Below are 17,586 nucleotides of genomic sequence, written 5' to 3' on the forward strand. Positions count from 1 at the left end.
AATAATTACCGTGCACTTTCAGATTGCAGTAAAATGTGCAGAATAGCAGCGTAGAGTATAATAATAAACAGTGTTTGGCTGAGAGTGGTAGACGTGTCTGCCTGGCAGGCTGCTTTGTGTGAATCTCATCATTCGGAGTGATTGGAAGCGAGACACTCGGCTATCTCCGGTGGGTTCTACTGCCCGATCTGTCACTTGTACATCCGTAGGAGGGAGACATCTCCGTATCTGCTCTCTCTGTATAGAATATAGTATAAATCTCGGTCTCTCCTTCTCTCCCTGAACACGCCTGTCTAGGCTGCTCCCTCCCCCTCCCTCTCTCCACCCTGCAGTCACATCCTGCAGTCTCTGTCTCCCTGCCTGCCACTGCTAAGGGCTCTCTTCCTGCTGGGATTGAGAGACATTTGCAAGCTGTCTAGTAAGGGATCCCCGCCCAGACGTCTCCCTGGCTCCTTGCTCTATGCGTGGCCTGTCTCTCCAGCTAGAGGCCCATACTAGCAGCTATCTCTGGATGTTTCTGCCCCGTCTATTCCTCTCCCAGGCCTGATGTGAGCGTCTCTCCCACTGCCTCTGCTGGATGGATATATGTGCTGCTGTCTCTGGACTAGGTGGCAGCCCTTCTAATGACGTCTCCCCGGACTGAGCTCTCCGGCTGTCTCTTGCGCTCTCTGGATGTCTCTTGCTGCTGTCAGGAGGCCTGAGATCTTCGGGGACAGAGATCAGGGTAACAGAGGCTTTCTGATAATATGTGTGTAATGATTGCTTGTCTGATGGTGAGCAGCATGCCTGCCTTCCTGCCATCCACGTTGTGTTCCCAGCTTGGCAGCACATAGGCAGCCAGCATCTCCCGTATCCCTGTTTAGCTGGTATGTCACACCATAGGACGGCTGATGTCACCCCTTCCTTCCCAGCCTGTATTCAGCACTGCTGGCTGCTTGGCCATGATTACATCCTTCAGTCCCTCTACCACCCAAGCAGCACTTCCCTGAGTCCTTCTAAAATACCAGTCCATCCACAAGTGCCTGGCCTCCCTCTTACTGTACAGCCAGATCCGGCTGCCAGCCCAGCAGCATTCCCTTTGAATAGTTAGTATGTGCATGGTTTATTCAAGATATGCAGTGTTAATACTGTTATCAGTATGCTTGGTATTTGTGGTATGTCTGACAGTATTCTGGAGATGAGGACTTCTTGGGGCAATGCTGGGACCTTTCCCTTTTACATGTATCTCCTTGTGACTTTTACTAGTCTTACTTACTATCCTCTGTAAAAAATACATACTGTATTCAGTGCATGGTCATAATAATGCATTTTTTAAAGAACATGAAGAGGAAAATGTTAAATTGAAAAGCAGCAAAAGTAAAGGTTATATTGCATCTGGTTAAATGATCACTGTTGTGTCTCATCTGCTTCTGTCCTGCAGATGTATTCATTAAAAGACACTGACAGAAAATGCTTTATGCAATGACATCATATGTCTCTTTGACATTCACTATAACCCCTCCTATGGTTCTATGGAACCCCACCCTAATACTATTTTATCCATAGTAGCAAATGGGTGCTGTTGGGCACAGTGAAAGTCTGAGCATAGTACAGGATGTAGAAGTTGTACAGTTAGGGGATGTGGAAAGTGTGTGCATGTGTATAGTACAGGGGTGAATGTAGAGGGAGTTGTAAAATCTTAAGCATGTGGATAAGTGTATCAGGACCCTGTACAGAGTTATGTGTAAGTGTAAGAAATATGTGGTTATAGTATATAGATAAATGTACAATGTATGCACTGTAATGCCTGGGACCCACTGGCAGCACAATTCTAAACACTTAAATGGACCCTGAGCATGACTATAAAACGGGAAAATTAACTTACCTGGGGCTTCCTCCAGCCCCTCATAGTTGGTGAAGGCCCTCGGCGTCCTCCGGGCTCCCTACGTTCTGTCCCCAGAGGGTCAGTTAGAGTGGCGACTTCAGCTGAAGCCATGGCCCCAGGTAATTTATTTTTTTCTGTTTTTATGGTCCTGCTCAGCAGGGGTGCTCGGATACCCCTTTTTAAAATCCGAATTGATCCGGATACCCAGATATCCGGATCCGAATTGGATATCCGAATCCGAACTTTTTGGTATCCAAACTCAATATCCATCCGGATTCGGATGTCTGGATAGAAAACTGGAAGTGACCTGAAAATTGCTTAAAATGCTTTCTCTCTTCTCTCTCTGAATTTTTGCCATCGAAGGTGATTTTAGCTTCTGCTCGGATATCTGAACTAACTATCCGCCCGAATTTTAGATTGGAAATCCGAGTTTGTCGCATAGTGCTATTCGGATTTTAAAAAATATCCGAATTGCTATTCAAAGTTCGGATATTGGAAAAAGTTTGGATTATCTGGGTAGTTCGGATATCCGGAATCCGGATGAGCAATACTGCTGCTCAGGGATCTTGGAAATGAGGCTATGGGGATTTTTTTTTTTTTTTTATTTTTTTTATTTTTTTTTACATCCCTCAAGTAGAATCACACACATAGCATTACATTAAAGCTTTTGAAATCACAGGCACTTAAAAAATTGCTGCTAGTGGGTCCTAGGCCTAAGGTTTGGTTGACACTATACCACAGCCACAAGGTGGAAGGTCACAGTGGATCTGCTGTATGATCTGCTGTGTCTGTTCATGATTTTTTTGGAGTCCTTTATACAGTGGAGGAAATAATTATTTGACCCCTCACTGATTTTGTAAGTTTGTCCAATGACAAAGAAATGAAAAGTCTCAGAACAATATAATTTCAATGGTAGGTTTATTTTAACAGTGGCAGATAGCACATCAAAAGGAAAATCGAAAAAATAACCTTAAATAGAAGATAGCAACTGATTTGCATTTCATTGAGTGAAATAAGTTTTTGAACCCTCTAACAATAAAAGACTTAGTACTTAGTGGAAAAACCCTTGTTTACAAGCACAGAGGTCAAACGTTTCTTGTAATTGATGACCAAGTTTGCACACATTTTAGGAGGAATGTTGGTCCACTCCTCTTTGCAGATCATCTCTAAATCCCTAAGGTTTCGAGGCTGTCTCTGTGCAACTCTGAGCTTGAGCTCCCTCCATAGGTTTTCCATTGGATTAAGGTCCGGAGACTGACTAGGCCACTCCATGACCTTAATGTGCTTCTTCTTTGTTGCCTTTGCTGTATGTTTTGGGTCATTGTCGTGCTGGAACACCCATCCACGACCCATTTTCAGTTTCCTGGCAGAGGGAAGGAGGTTGTCGTTCAGGATTTCACGATACATGGTTCCGTCCATTTTCCCGTTAATGCGATTAAGTTGTACTGTGCCCTTAGCAGAAAAACACCCCCAAAGCAAAATGTTTCCACCCCCATGCTTGACGGTGGGGACGGTGTTTTGGGGTCATAGGCAGCATTTTTCTTCCTCCAAACACAGCGAGTTGAGTTAATGCCAAAGAGCTCTATTTTGGTCTCATCAGACCACAGCACCTTCTCCCAGTCACTCACAGAATCATTCAGGTGTTCATTGGCAAACTTTAGACGGGCCTGCACATGTGCCTTCTTGAGCAGGGGGACCTTGCGAGCCCTGCAGGATTTTAATCCATTGCGGTGTAATGTGTTTCCAATGGTTTTCTTGGTGACTGTGGTCCCTGCTAATTTGAGGTCATTCACTAACTCCTCCCGTGTAGTTCTAGGATGCTTTTTCACCTTTCTCAGAACCATTGACACCCCACGAGGTGAGATCTTGCGTGGAGCCCCAGAGCGAGGTCGATTGATGGTCATTTTGTGCTCCTTCCATTTTTGAACAATCGCACCAACAGTTGTCACCTTCTCTCCCAGCTTCTTGCTAATGGTTTTGTAGCCCATTCCAGCCTTGTGCAGGTCTACAATTTTGTCTCTGACATCCTTGGACAGCTCTTTGGTCTTTCCCATGTTGGAGAGTTTGGAGTCTGCTTGATTGATTGATTCTGTGGACAGGTGTCTTTTATACAGGTGACTAGTTAAGACAGGTGTCCTTAATGAGGGTGACTAATTGAGTAGAAGTGTCTAACCACTCTGTGGGAGCCAGAACTCTAAATGGTTGGTAGGGGTTCAAAAACTTATTTCACTCAATGAAATGCAAATCAGTTGCTATCTTTTATTTAAGGTTATTTTTTCGATTTTCCTTTTGTTGTGCTATCTGCCACTGTTAAAATAAACCTACCATTGAAATGATACTGTTCTGAGACTTTTCATTTCTTTGTCATTGGACAAACTTACAAAATCAGTGAGGGGTCAAATAATTATTTCCCCCACTGTAACTCACAAGTATTAGATAGCATGCTATGTATGACATGTCCCTGTTCCGTGCAATATCTGGAAAAGTTGTCTAAGATGGGACTTAGTATTTTGCTACTGCAAAGGACCACAGACACAACGTGCATGTGTGAATGGATCTTATAGTTACCAGGATTCGTTGATGTCCATTGTGGGAAAAAGGGCTCTATGTGCTCTTGTGTGTGAACCTAGGCTAAGTGTATGTGAAAAGGCTTGGGCACACTGCTGTGTACAGTGCAGTGTTCTCCCCAGAATTTTTTTCCAGCTGGGTGGCATGAAATGGTAGCCGGGTGGCATAAAAAAAGTAGCCGGGTGGGACGAGATGAGAGACTGCAAGGCCAGTGCTTCTGTGATCAACCCTGCTTACAGCATAGGAGGAGGTGAGCCAATGACAGCCGGGTGGTGACCAAAACTAGCCGGGTGGAGCACTCGGCTAAAAGAGGCTGGGGAGAACACTGCAGTGTATGGGTAAGGGCCTCGGGCACACTGTTGTGTATAGCATATGGGTAAAGGCTTGTGTATAATGTATGGGTAAGGTATGGATAGCATATGGGTAACGGCTTTGGTACACTGTTGTCTATCGCGTATGGGTAAAGGCTCAGGTACACAGTTATTTATAGCGTATGGGCACACTGTTGTGCATAGAGTATGAGTAAGGGCTCCGATGCACTGTTGAATATAGTGTATAGGTTTGGGCTCACTGTTGTGTATGGATAAGGGCACATATGCACTGTTGTGTATAGAGTATGGGTAAGGGATTGGGCACACTGTAATCTGTAGCATCTGAGTAAGGGTTTGGGCTCACTGTTGTGTATAGTGTATGGGTAGGGATTTGGGCTCACTGTTGTGTATGTGGAAGGGCTTGGGCACACGGTTGTGTTAGAGTGATGTTGGGATATGTGTGTTAAATTACCAGGTAAAAATAAAAGACCTCTAATGCAGTATAGAGTCAGAATGAATGCAAATTACAATAATGTAAGTAGTGGACAAAATAACTACCTCTAAATGTCTCTGAGTTATATTGGGTACATGGAAATATTTTTTATTAAGTTTTTATAAAAGGGGGCAGTATCCCCTTTCTCTGTGCTGGTGTGGTGTGAGTGGCCAGGGCCTGTTTTAACTTAAAGGACCAGTGTCACGAATGGTATTTTTTAAACATAGATACCTTTTTAGTGCTGGTTTAATGCAGGGCTGTGGAGTCGGTCCAAAAATCCACCGACTCCGACTCCTCAGTTTAGGATTCCACCGACTACGACTCCTCTAATTTACATATTACAATTTTATTGATTAAAAGTATGTAACATGAAATTCGTCTCTTAACTGCCAACGCTTAGGAATTTTACAAGACAACTGAAGTGAGAAGGATATGTAGACTACTATATTTATTCCCTTTAGACTAAAACTAGTCCATGGTAAGAGTACTTGTAAAAGGTACAAACCGGAACAAAGAACATCTATCAGGCCCTAGGCAATGTAAGTGTGGGTACATCTAAGAATGATGTGCAGGTACTCTGCAGGGGAATAAGGAGATTCTTCCTCTATTACACATTTTTCATGCACAATCTGAACTAGGTTTATGGGCGATAGACAACACCTCTGTGTTCAATGTGCACAACATTCTCAGTGGATTCCCTGCAGCTCTGTGGGGAGTGCATATGTAGAGTATAGTACTACTGTGTAACAAAGTAAACCTGAGACAGATGAAATTAAAGTTTTTATACATACCTGGGGCGTCCTCCAGCCACCTTCAGGATAATCAGTCCCTCGTTGTACTCCTCCACCACCTGGATCTTCTGCTATGAGTCCAGGTACTTGAGCCAGTCGGGCGTAGTGCGCATGCACACACTCCGCCGCCAGGAGCATACTACACCTGTGCAGCACTATTGCGCAGGTGCAGAATGTTCCTGGCTGTGGGAGCGGCATGCGGCCGGACTGCGCTAACTGGCTGAATTACCAGGACTCATAGCAGAAGATTCAGGTGGTGGAGGACAGCGAGGGACTGATTAGCCTGAAGGGGGCTGGAGGAAGCCCCAGGTATGTATAAAACTTTACTTTTCATCCGTCTCAGTTACCCTTTAATTTGTAGTCACCAAACCAAATTTTAATAACATATCAAATTATTTGATTTCATGAGCAAAGAGAGTGCATACATTTGCATAAATCAGCATCAATGCGGAATTATTTCCATCTCGTTGACCATCTCTATTAGTGACACGGCTACACATCAGGCTTTATTCTTACAGCATAGATGTTATTTAGTATATATAAGAGATTCCTGTGTACACATCATATATACAGTCACAATCAGATATGCATATCTGACCTTAAAAATACGGGGACTGCTTTATTGAAGCAGCACAAGTAACTAATTTTGATTGGTTTATTTCATTTTTGTGGACAAAGCACAGCTATTACTGTATATATACATTATTTTTAATGACTATTATCTGAGAAATAGAACATTTTATCATATTTTCTATTTTAATTACAGTTACAAATTCATTAGGAGTCGGAGTCTGTGCATTTTTTCCCGACTCCGACTCCAGGCACCCAAAATTGCCCGACTCCACGACTCTGACTCCACAGCCCTGGTTTAATGAGAGTAGTGTTTACTAGCAATTTTGTTTTTTGTGCAGTATGAAAAAAAAAAAAAAAAAAAAAAAAAGACTTAGGGCCCTTTGACACTTAATCAGTTGCTCTCAGTTAAAACAGAAAGAAAACTGATTTTCAAAGTAATGCCCATGTTTTCCTATGGCACCTTTCACACTTAACCAACGCATACTAACGCATACCGAACTGATTAAGTGTAAAGGGGGCCTTACTGTATTCATTCAATCCCCCTCCCCTCTGTTGGCGACGTGGCATAGACTTACACAGTGCACGGGTGTACAAGCGGAAGTTGGGAAATAAGCATACCGCTCTCACCCATGCCTCTATCGGCAGCTCCAAACGAGCGCTGACATAGCGGGAGCGCCTGTCATAGTGACAGGTGATGTCACCGCTTTCCACACAGGAAGCCTGCGGAGGGGACCTTCAGAGTCCCGTCTGCGCAGGCACTGCTGGGGGTACCTATTGCGCACATGTGCGACACTACTCTCATAAACCAGCACTAAAGGTATCTGTTTTAAAAATGCCATTCATGACACTGGTCCTTTAAATGGGGACCTGGGCAAAAATATTTAAACATGAGACCAATGAAACATAGGAATTTATACTTACCTGGGGCTTCCTCCAGCCTCCTGTATTCTGCTTCCTTGGTGTCCACCTGTTCGCCTGCAGTCAGCTCTGGTAATGTCCCCAACTGACCTAGTCGAGGACTGCTGCACATTCATGGCCCTAACCGTGTGTCTCCACGGTCCAATCTGGAGCTTTGCAGTTACAAGCCTTAACTGTGCAGGTGCAGAACGCTCCTGGCCACTGGAACATAACCAAGGAGGCATGCTGTCAGGCCCACGCATGCGCAGTAGTCCTCAACTACTGGGGCTCAGTGCATGGGAACAGAGGGGAGCAGACGGGCACTGAGGGAGCCCATGAACTACAGGGGGCTGGAGGAAGCCCCGGGTAAGTATAAATCTTTGCATTGTTCTCAGGTTTATTTTAAATAAGACTAAAGGTGCCCATTAACGTTAATATTTTAGAAAAAAAATAAACTTTGCAATCCGGTAATTGCGATCAGGTTAGCGTATTGGTGATGCAGATTGACAACAGATAATTGGATTGTCAATCCATTCTACATACCAATTTTTATCAGAAATGATCGGATTGGTTACAATAGATTTAAATGCCATTCATGGGGATGATCAATTATTTATAATTCTTTCCTTTTGATTGCTGTTATTGGATCAGAAGATGGGTCTGGATATAAAATTGTACTGTTAATGGGCACCTTAAATGATAAAGGCAGCATATCCATTCTCAATAACTTACTTTAAGAGGCACCATAAGGTCATACAGGAGAATGTAATGCATTATTCGGGATACACTAATTATCCTGGTTTCAGCATCATGTACGCTTCCTATATGTTGCTGTATATTGGTATATAACCCCGCCCTCCTAGTGATGCTTAGCCTAGGCTATGATCTCACATAGCCTTCTGCCCCAGTGCACTCTGGGAGACCAGGTTTTATTACTGCTCACGTCACAAACAAACATCCCACAGTAATGCACCTTGCCAGCGGTAAAGATGCCGCCATCTGTGGTAAATTTCCGAATGTAAATCTAAGTGGAAAATGATGAGCAAACTGAATAATTTATAAAGTGATACTATAAAACACAAGCAATTTAATATACCTGGCACAATTGGGGTTGCTGGCATATGTGTTTCTGCCAGTTGCTTGAGAACTCAAGCAACCAGCGTAAAATGACCTCAGCCCACTGCCTCCCTCCCCCCAGGAGAAATGCAGAGCAGTGGCGGAAAAGACTTACAAATCCTCCAGGTGCTGGTCTGCTTCACGCTGGGAACACACAATGCGTTTTTTCGTCAATTTTCCATCTGATCGATTTCCAATTTTCCGATTTGATTCTGCTATCTTTTCTTATCTATTTCCATTCACTTCTATGAGAAATCGATCAGAAAAACAGTCAAAAATAAGATCAGAAATTATCTATCGAACTATCTATCTAACACAAAATCGTATGGTGTGTACCTAGCTTCAATTCTGCAGCTCCCAGCTTGCTTTGCTGTGTCACCTCTGCACGGCTCCGATGTGTCACGTGACCTGGTGCTAGTCAGATGTCATGCCTGGAGGCCATACTAGAATGCAACAAAGCAGCTGGGAGCTGCAAGACTGAAGAAGATCCGCCCCCGGGCATGCCAGGTTAGTTGGGGCTGTCGATGCCTGAGTTCCAGTTAAGGATGCATCTGAGTTTATTAGTTTACCTCCTCTTTGTTATTTCATTTGCCATTTTAGTCTGATCCAGTGTGCCGCTTTTATATATACCAAGTCAGCCTGTAGTGTTAATTTGTTCATGCACAGCACATGCCTTTCTCGTTTTTAGTTATTTAGAATGATAAACTGAAATTCATTTCATGTATGGCAATACAGATATGTATAATATTTATACCTTCATTGGTATTTTTGAATGGTGTCTTCCTGTCACTCGAGAAATATGGAGCTATACTGTAATTTTTTCTGAAAATAAGAGATTAATGTTGGTGGTGGTTGTCTTGTGACTTCCTGAAGAGTGTTTGCTGCAGGTCAGTGACACAGGAAATACTGAAACCAGAATATCAGCATCACAACTAGACAACTAGCATTCAGAACTGATTCACACTGGAAGCACTGAAGCTAGTGGTGACTTTTACAGGAGCTGACTGGCGCTTGCTAGAGATCTCATCGGCACTGATGGGTATTTTCCACTGACTCTTGCAGAGGTGAAATTGCTAATAAGTGCCTCAAATTTCTGAATCAACATTTTTTTTTTTTTTTTTATAAAGGTCAGCTATTGCAAGGCTTGTAATGTGAACAGTCCACATTGAAAGCAATGGCCATTGCACTGTCCTGACATTTTGCTACATTCGTATAGCACCACCAAATTCTAGGAATAATAAATATTGTGAATTAGGAATGAGCAGCGCTAGCCTTCCCATTCCTCTCATGACAGGTTTACCTTTAGGCTACTTTCCCACCAAGATGTTGCGTTTTAGGGGACGTTATGGTCGCATAACGTGCCCCTAACGCAACGCATGGTGGTGTTGAAGTTGGACGTCAGATTGAGCTGTGTTATGCAGCTCTCAAAGCAGCCGCTCCAGGTTAGTGATAGGAAGTCCGGATCTTTTTTAAGGATTCGGATCATTGAAAAGATCCGGATCTTTGAACCGGATCATTTGAATCATTTTACTAGGGAAGCAGACTGGGTGAAATGATTAGCAGGACAGGACTTTGCCTGCACTATACATTCTGTATGTTCCTGTTTCTTCCAGACAGACATCCACTGTGAACCGAATCTTTCATTGTGGTGATCCGGATGATTCGACTCACAAAAAAGATCCGGATCAAATGAACGATTCGTTCATGATCCGGACAACACTACAGTCCCACCACGAGTCACCACAGTGCAGTGAATATTAATTAGCCATGTGGCTGGCCGAGGAGGAGGAGGGACCTCCTCCTCCAACATTACTGAGCATGTGCAAACAGTCTAACGTGGCTTAGCCGAGCATAACTTACAGCATGCAGCACTTTGTTTAAACGTGCTGCGTTACTATGTAACGCAACGTGTGCACTGTGAACAGCACATTGATTTTACAGTGCTGTGAGTTAGGCTGCGTTACTGGCTGCTGTAACGTGGGACTTTAACGTCCCACTGTGAAACCAGCCTTAACGCAGACCTGAACTCAGAACTTACTCTCTGCTCAAAAAGATAAGCAACAGCATAATAACCTTTAAAGAAAAACATTTATTTGTTACAGCTGATACAAATTCTGCAATAAATCTGTAGTTTGTCGTCTACTTCCTGCTTTCAGGGAAGCAGACATATTGTTAACATCGTGTGTTTTACCAATTAGATCTCTGCCGTGGCAGTCAGCTGACACATTTGAGATCTTAAATTGCAAGTTATTAGTCACAGACGAGGAGAAATTAGACAGGCTAAACTCTCTAAATACACACAGGGTGCATTTCTCTTGGTTTTCTTCTGTCCTATGCAAGAGTTCAGGTCCACTTTAACTGAACTGAAGAATAATATGCAGATTCCCTTCCCTATTACCTTAAAAAATATTGCAACTTGCCTGGGTGTTGTAATGATTACATATGCTAATAATTTTGTCTTGCATGTAAATACAATGCAGATTGTCATTGTATGGAGCTTGATATTGGGCCATTTATATAGACGTTCTGCTGATGTTGAGTGATCCAGTTCCAAGTTGCATACAATTTGCATTATATTTGCATGCTAGCCAGAATCCTTGTATGGGGCAGAAGGTTAGCCCTGGAATTAACTTTGGATGCACCTCACAAAATTCTGGTAGCAGCCCTGGCCTCTGCATGTGCATTTCAACTATAAATGGAGATGGTGAATGAGCGGCCCTACAGTTAGCCACATTTAGAGCAGGTCTGTTTGGATGGGGTACAGATTAGACAGCCAAGTACCCTTAGCTGGATCAGCCTCTACACTACAGCCACTACTTCTGCATGGATGCTGTGTTTAAGGGGTGCTAATAATGTTGCGCTTTGAGTCCTATGGGAGAAAAGCGTTTTACAAATGTTATTGTATTGTAATGTTCATGCTTGGATTATTAGATCTTTGCAGCTACCTGCCCTGGACTATTTTGGCACATCTGCTGCATGGAGGTTGTATTACTACCTGCAATTGGCATCTTATTGTGAACACACATGTGAAGCATACTTCTTTAACAAAGGGCTGGTGCACACCAAGTGCGATTCTCAGCGTTTTTAGAAATGCTTGCGCTTTGAAAAGTGCTTGGCTAATGTATTTCAATGGGATGGTGCACGCCTGAGCGGTTTTCCCCAAACGCATATTTGGGTCCTGCAGCATTTTTGCTGATTTCTGAGGCGATTCAGCCTCAATGTTCCTGCACGACAGGAAGAACACTAACTGATGACCAAGGTCTGCTACTAATGTGGGTCAGACCTATACCATCACTGTAACTCCAACTGTTTGTGTTGTGCATCTTGTTTTCCTATACTATGCCTATGCCATGTGTACCACAAAGAATTCCGAGTACAGCTCTGCTGTACTTGGCGAAATAAAATTGATTCTGATGTTAAAGGGAAGGTTCAAGCAAAATAAAAAAATGAGTTTCACTTACCTGGGGCTTCTACCAGCCCCATGCAGCCATCCTGTGCCCTCATAGTCACTCACTGCTGCTCTGGTCCCCCGCTGGCAGCTTGCCGACCTCGGAGGTCGGCGGGCCGCATTGCATACATTTTTACGCATTCCCACTAGTGCAGGAACATTAACACATACATTTTTACGCGTTACTGGTTCAATGCGTAAATTTTTACGCATTGAACCAGTAATACGTAAAAATGTATGCGTTAATGTTCCTGGACTAGCGGGAATGCGTAAAAATGTACGCAATGCGTCCCGCCGACCGAGGTCGGCAAGCTGCCAGCGGGGGACCAGAGCAGCAGTGAGTGACTACGAGGGCGCAGGATGGCTGCCTGGGGCTGGTAGAAGCCCCAGGTAAGTGAAACTCCATTTTTTTTATTTTGCTTGGACATTCCCTTTAACCTCCTTAGCGGTAACCCCGTGCTGGACACGGGGTAAGCCGCCGGAGGGTGCCGCTCAGGCCCTGCTGGGCCGATTTTCATATTTTTTTTTTTTTTTTGCTGGACGCAGCTAGCACTTTGCTAGCTGCGCCAGCACTCTGATCGCCGCCGGCCCCCGCCCGATCGCCGCTATCTGATGCTGTACTGTAACAAAACAAAAAAAAACAAAAAAAAAAACGCTACACAAAAACGCTCCAAAAATCGTTAGGCATGCTTAGAAAATCGCTAGGCACATGCCTAGAATCCCCTTAAAAAAATCACTTAAAGTGCTAAGCTTTTTCTTTTACGCCAGCGCTTTTTGGTGTACACTGGCCCAAATACTTTTTTTTTTTTTTCATACAGTTTGATATTTGTGTGATTATGTGAACCTTTGATTATTGGGTTGCTCCTTGTTCTTACATCCCTGAGTTGCTTTATTCTCATGATGACGCATGTTATGTTTCAGTTTTTATAACGTTGTCACATTTTTAACTATATTATGTATGATACTGGTAACATCTTAGCAAATGTTCTATGTTAAAGCTGACCTGAAATCAAAACTTCCTCTCTGCTTTAAAAGATGGGCAACAGCATAATAACATTTAAAGAAAAACATTTATTTGTTGCAGCTGATATAAATCTTCACAGTTTCTATGGAGGCAGATACATTGTTAACATCCTGTGCTTTCAAATGAGCTTATCTGCCGTGGCAGACAGCTGACATGGGATAGATCAAATGACAACTTGTGATTAGACAGAGGGGGAATTAGACAGGCTAAACAGTCTAAATGCATACAGGGTGCATTTTTCTTTTTTTTTCCTTCTGTCCTGTGCAAGAGTTCAGGTCCACTTTAAATGTTACAGCCCATAAGTCCTGGATAATCTTTTGTTTGTATTTTTGTGCTGTGTGCCCGTTAGGGTAAGTTCCATCACACGTTGGCCCCTTTAATCTCCGTACTTGCGTCACATCAGTGAATCAGAAAGAGGCAGAAGAGGAAAATAAAGATCAGGCAAACTGAATATTTCAGTTGATTGGGTAACAGTAGGTAGATGACCCATAGCATTGCACGGTATTGAACAGTAGAACACTATTGTTTGATAGATTTTCATTAAATTACATTGGTGAAATGTATTGAAAATCTGTGTGCAGTGTATGGATGGGTTCGATCCCTCTCTGATCAGATTCAGATTAGAGAGGCATTGATCTGTATGACACACTAGGTGGCAATTTATGTGTAGTAGCCTAAAGGCCCTTACACATGTCGGATTTTTGCGAACGACCCGTCGTTTGAACGTTCCGTCGTTCGCACGTCAAATCCGGTGTGTGTACAGACTATCGTTCGGGTGATAAGACTGCTGAAAACCAGTCTTATCACCCGAACGATAGTCTGTACACACGCCGGATTTGACATGCGAATGACGGAACGTTCAAACGACGGGTCGTTCACAAAAATCCGACGTGTGTATGGGCCTTTAACCTCTTGCTTCTATAAAGCTTATTAACACTTGTTAATTATGTTCTAGGCAGACAAAATTGTTCATAGCATTGAAATTTGTTTAGGTTATCAGGGAAACACAATAGTACTACACACTTATAAAAGATTTGCATTGAAGTTGTTCATATGCATGCTTCATGCTTGAATTAGTTACAGTGCCTCCATGAAACAAACATTAATCTCCTATGTACAGTATCCAGTTTGTAATGGCTGACTCATGTCACGTGTGTAGGCCCATGAGCTGGTTATAGGTGTGAATTTGTGCATGGTAGAGGAGGCTGAACGCGTACCTCATTGTGAAATGTGTCATGTGGCCACATCAACCCGTAATGAGCATTCAGATGAAAGCTAGCGGCTTCTGCTGATTCCTGTCTGTGAATAGTAAGCACTAGGGCTGCAAATGGAGGGAGAGAGAGATGAGGGGAAATGTATTGTCCTTGTGGCCTCCTCACCCAGATATAAAGGTCTGTCTCTGCTGTGTGTCATATGGATGAAAGAGAAAGATAAAGCTGGTCTGATTGAACAGCCAGTACATTAACATCTGTCACTAAAATCTGCTCTGACCCAGATATAATCATCCTGATTATTGAGGCCAGAGTCCTAGCAGCAAATATAATAGACTGTTTTGATTACATGATAAATATTCCCAGTATTTTATATAAGCTTGTGTGGATTGTAGCTGGTCATGATGAAGGCATGTAGTCATGGTGGGGTTAAGCAGTGTCTTTCTGCGTGTTACACAAAGCCCCTTTCATGTTGTGGGACGATGACATTTTCACATGACGGGAGACAACCTCAGGATATCCCATAATGGGAAAGTGCAAGCTTCATCACTGACTCATGTACAGTGGCACTTCAGTTGATTTGTAATTGTAACTGTAATGCTCAGCCCTTTATCATTATCAATTAGTCATTCACTGCTGCTGAGGTTATGCTTTGTACTCTATAAACAAGCTTTTTAATCATGTGAGTGAAGATACAATATGCGCTTGTGCCACTTTACTGCTTCTGTAGATCCTTGAATGCTGACTCTCGTTCAGGGTCACTGCCAGATGATGAGGTTTTTGTGCAACTGGTTATTTGCCAATCCAAGACACCTGGCTATATTTTTCTGTCTGTAGGGTCTTATTTTAACCCTAATCATTCTGGATAATTGAGAGGAGTAAATTATTGTCCAATAAAAATGTTTTTGCACACAGACTTTAGTGTCTACATATGGGGCGTAAGTCCACCACTACCTCCTTTTTTATAAAGGTGGGTTTTTTTTTTTTTTTTTTTTTTGTGTGTGCGGTTTATCCTTGTTGGCACCAGGGCTGTGGAGCCTGTACAAAAATCACACGACTCCGACTCCTCCAGTTTATGAAACTTCCGACTCCAGGTACCCAAAATTGCTCCGACTCCTTGGTCTAATTTTTACAAAGGCTATGGATTTGGTTCAAAATCAACCGACTCCTCAGTTTATTGAAACCACCGACTCCAGGTACCCAAAATTGCTCCGACTCCTTAACTCTGACTCCACAGCCCTGGTTGGCGCCTCTGTTGTCTAATTTGTCTTGTGATCTTTGTCCAGCCCTGTGTGTGTCCCCTTTTCTACTACAGAGAGGGACTTCTTAACCCAAGAGGAGTCGGACTTGTTCTCCCCACTAACGTATACAGTAGTTGCCTTTGTGGTAACCTCGTTTTGTGAGTTTAACTCCATCAAATACGTTCCTTGAAATATCCGGTTATCCTGACAATGCTACGCCATATTGGGTTCTCAGTTGTCTCTGTTTTACTATAGAAGAATATGTTCAATAAACTAAAGATTTTACAACAGAATTAAGATTATGTAAAGAATCACAAGAAGAAATGTGGGATGAGCCAGTATTTCATACACATCAATCTACCGATTATAGCCTCATTGGCAATTTAAAGTTGACTTTTATACAAAAACAAGTTCTTTTCCCTCTTATAAGTGTATATTGATTTATAAATCGACTATGACCAGAGTGAATTGACGACAGGAGCTTGTATATTATTTATGCTCCAGGAAATCCTTGCCACAAACCTCACAGATTACTAAACTAGAAAAGGAGGTGCTAATATACAAAGTGCTGTACAAAATTCACAACCCACCATGACAGGGAAAAGTGCAGGTGCATATGAATTACATCAGCATATAGCCCAAGTAACAGAGCTAGCAATCCACGGTTCAGACCCTCACATATATACAAATAAACCTACCCTTAGAACCCCTCCCCCTCAGAGAATAGCAGCCATAAAGGTTTAAGGCCTACCTGCTTTTGGTATTCACATGGCAATGGCTCGCCCCTCAGAAGTGTCACAAAGGGGGATGAACTCCACATACCGTCTCCTTAAAGATAAACATTAAAACAGTACATGTAAGTAGGGACTAGGGATGAGCGGGTACCAGAGGGTAGAGAGTGGCGAGGCATGTCGGCCTCTTAAACTAAAGAACTTTGCAGAAACCATCAATATGCAAATTTGTATGTACAAAGTATAACCCAAAATTCTCTTCATTTGCAAATATTATACAACCAGAGCAATTGTATGACTCGAATGGCAGAGCTGGGAACCGATGCAGAGATCCCTCATCTCATGTACATCTTTCCAGGGATCCTCATCCACTGATTTTTAAGGTTTATAATAATAGGTAATTTGAATTGCCCATGGTGCTTTAAACAATAGATTGATGTGTATGAAATGTATACCCTGGCTTCCCTTGGACTGTGTTTACTAATGAACCAATATTTATCTTACTGTATTAATAAGGTTTGCTACACTTTGCCTTATTAAATTAGCTTATGGCAAAAGCAGATCTCTGATACTTGCTTTACCAGAAGAAATATGAACTTTTGCTGCCTTTTGATGTTGCCTGATTATCAGTTTTTCTAGTCACTTGGGCTGAGCTTGTGTGACCAGTTTGTCAGCATTTGGTCATGTGACCGAGCCACAGGACTCTTGCACAGTGCATTAATCGGGCCATACACACATAGATTTGATTGGACATGTAGGTGCAATTGATTTTATTTTGGTTTAAAAATTGATTCAAAGTATCTATCGGAAAAGATGTATAATGTAGGTCGATTGAGGGTGGGGTCTAAGGGGTGGTCAGATGATGAGCCATAGGGTTTGCACTGCATCAAACTGTGCAGCACTGTGGTCTGATTCCGATTGAAGAGGGATCGATTGTTTTGTCACATTGGTCAGAAATTGATATTTGTATGGGCACTATAAATATTTCAGCTCCTCTTTTACCTTTTCTCAGTTTATTGGGTTGGTATTGCCTGGATAGCAGGAGCGGTTTGTACAGTTGTTTGTGGTGATAGAAAACACTGAATACCACAAAAAAATGTGTGTAGTGGGCTTAAAGGACACCTGAAGTGAGAGGGACATGGAGGCTGCCATATTTCCTTTTTAACAATATTAGTTGCCTGGCATACTGCTGATCTTTCTGGCATAAATAGTATCTTAATCGCACACCTGAAGCAAGCATGTGGCTGATCCAGTCAGACTTCAATTAGAAACATTTGATCAGCATGCTTGTTTAGGGTTTATAGCTTAAAGCAGGGGT

The 17,586-nt window shown here is 42.7% G+C and overlaps 1 protein-coding gene across 1 annotated transcript in view; it reads left to right on the plus strand.

The window, feature by feature from the left end:
* The first annotated feature begins 331 nt into the window (after positions 1 to 331).
* MYO9A (myosin IXA) overlaps positions 332 to 17,586 on the plus strand; it is a 215,917-nt gene continuing 198,662 nt past the window's right edge. Inside the window, exon 1 of the mRNA XM_068273609.1 lies at positions 332 to 724. The gene's annotated coding sequence lies outside the window, so the exon portion shown is untranslated. The remainder of the gene's footprint in view (positions 725 to 17,586) is intronic.

The sequence above is a fragment of the Hyperolius riggenbachi genome, chromosome 3 (genome assembly GCF_040937935.1).
Source record: "Hyperolius riggenbachi isolate aHypRig1 chromosome 3, aHypRig1.pri, whole genome shotgun sequence".
Classification (NCBI taxonomy): Eukaryota; Metazoa; Chordata; class Amphibia; order Anura; family Hyperoliidae; genus Hyperolius; species Hyperolius riggenbachi.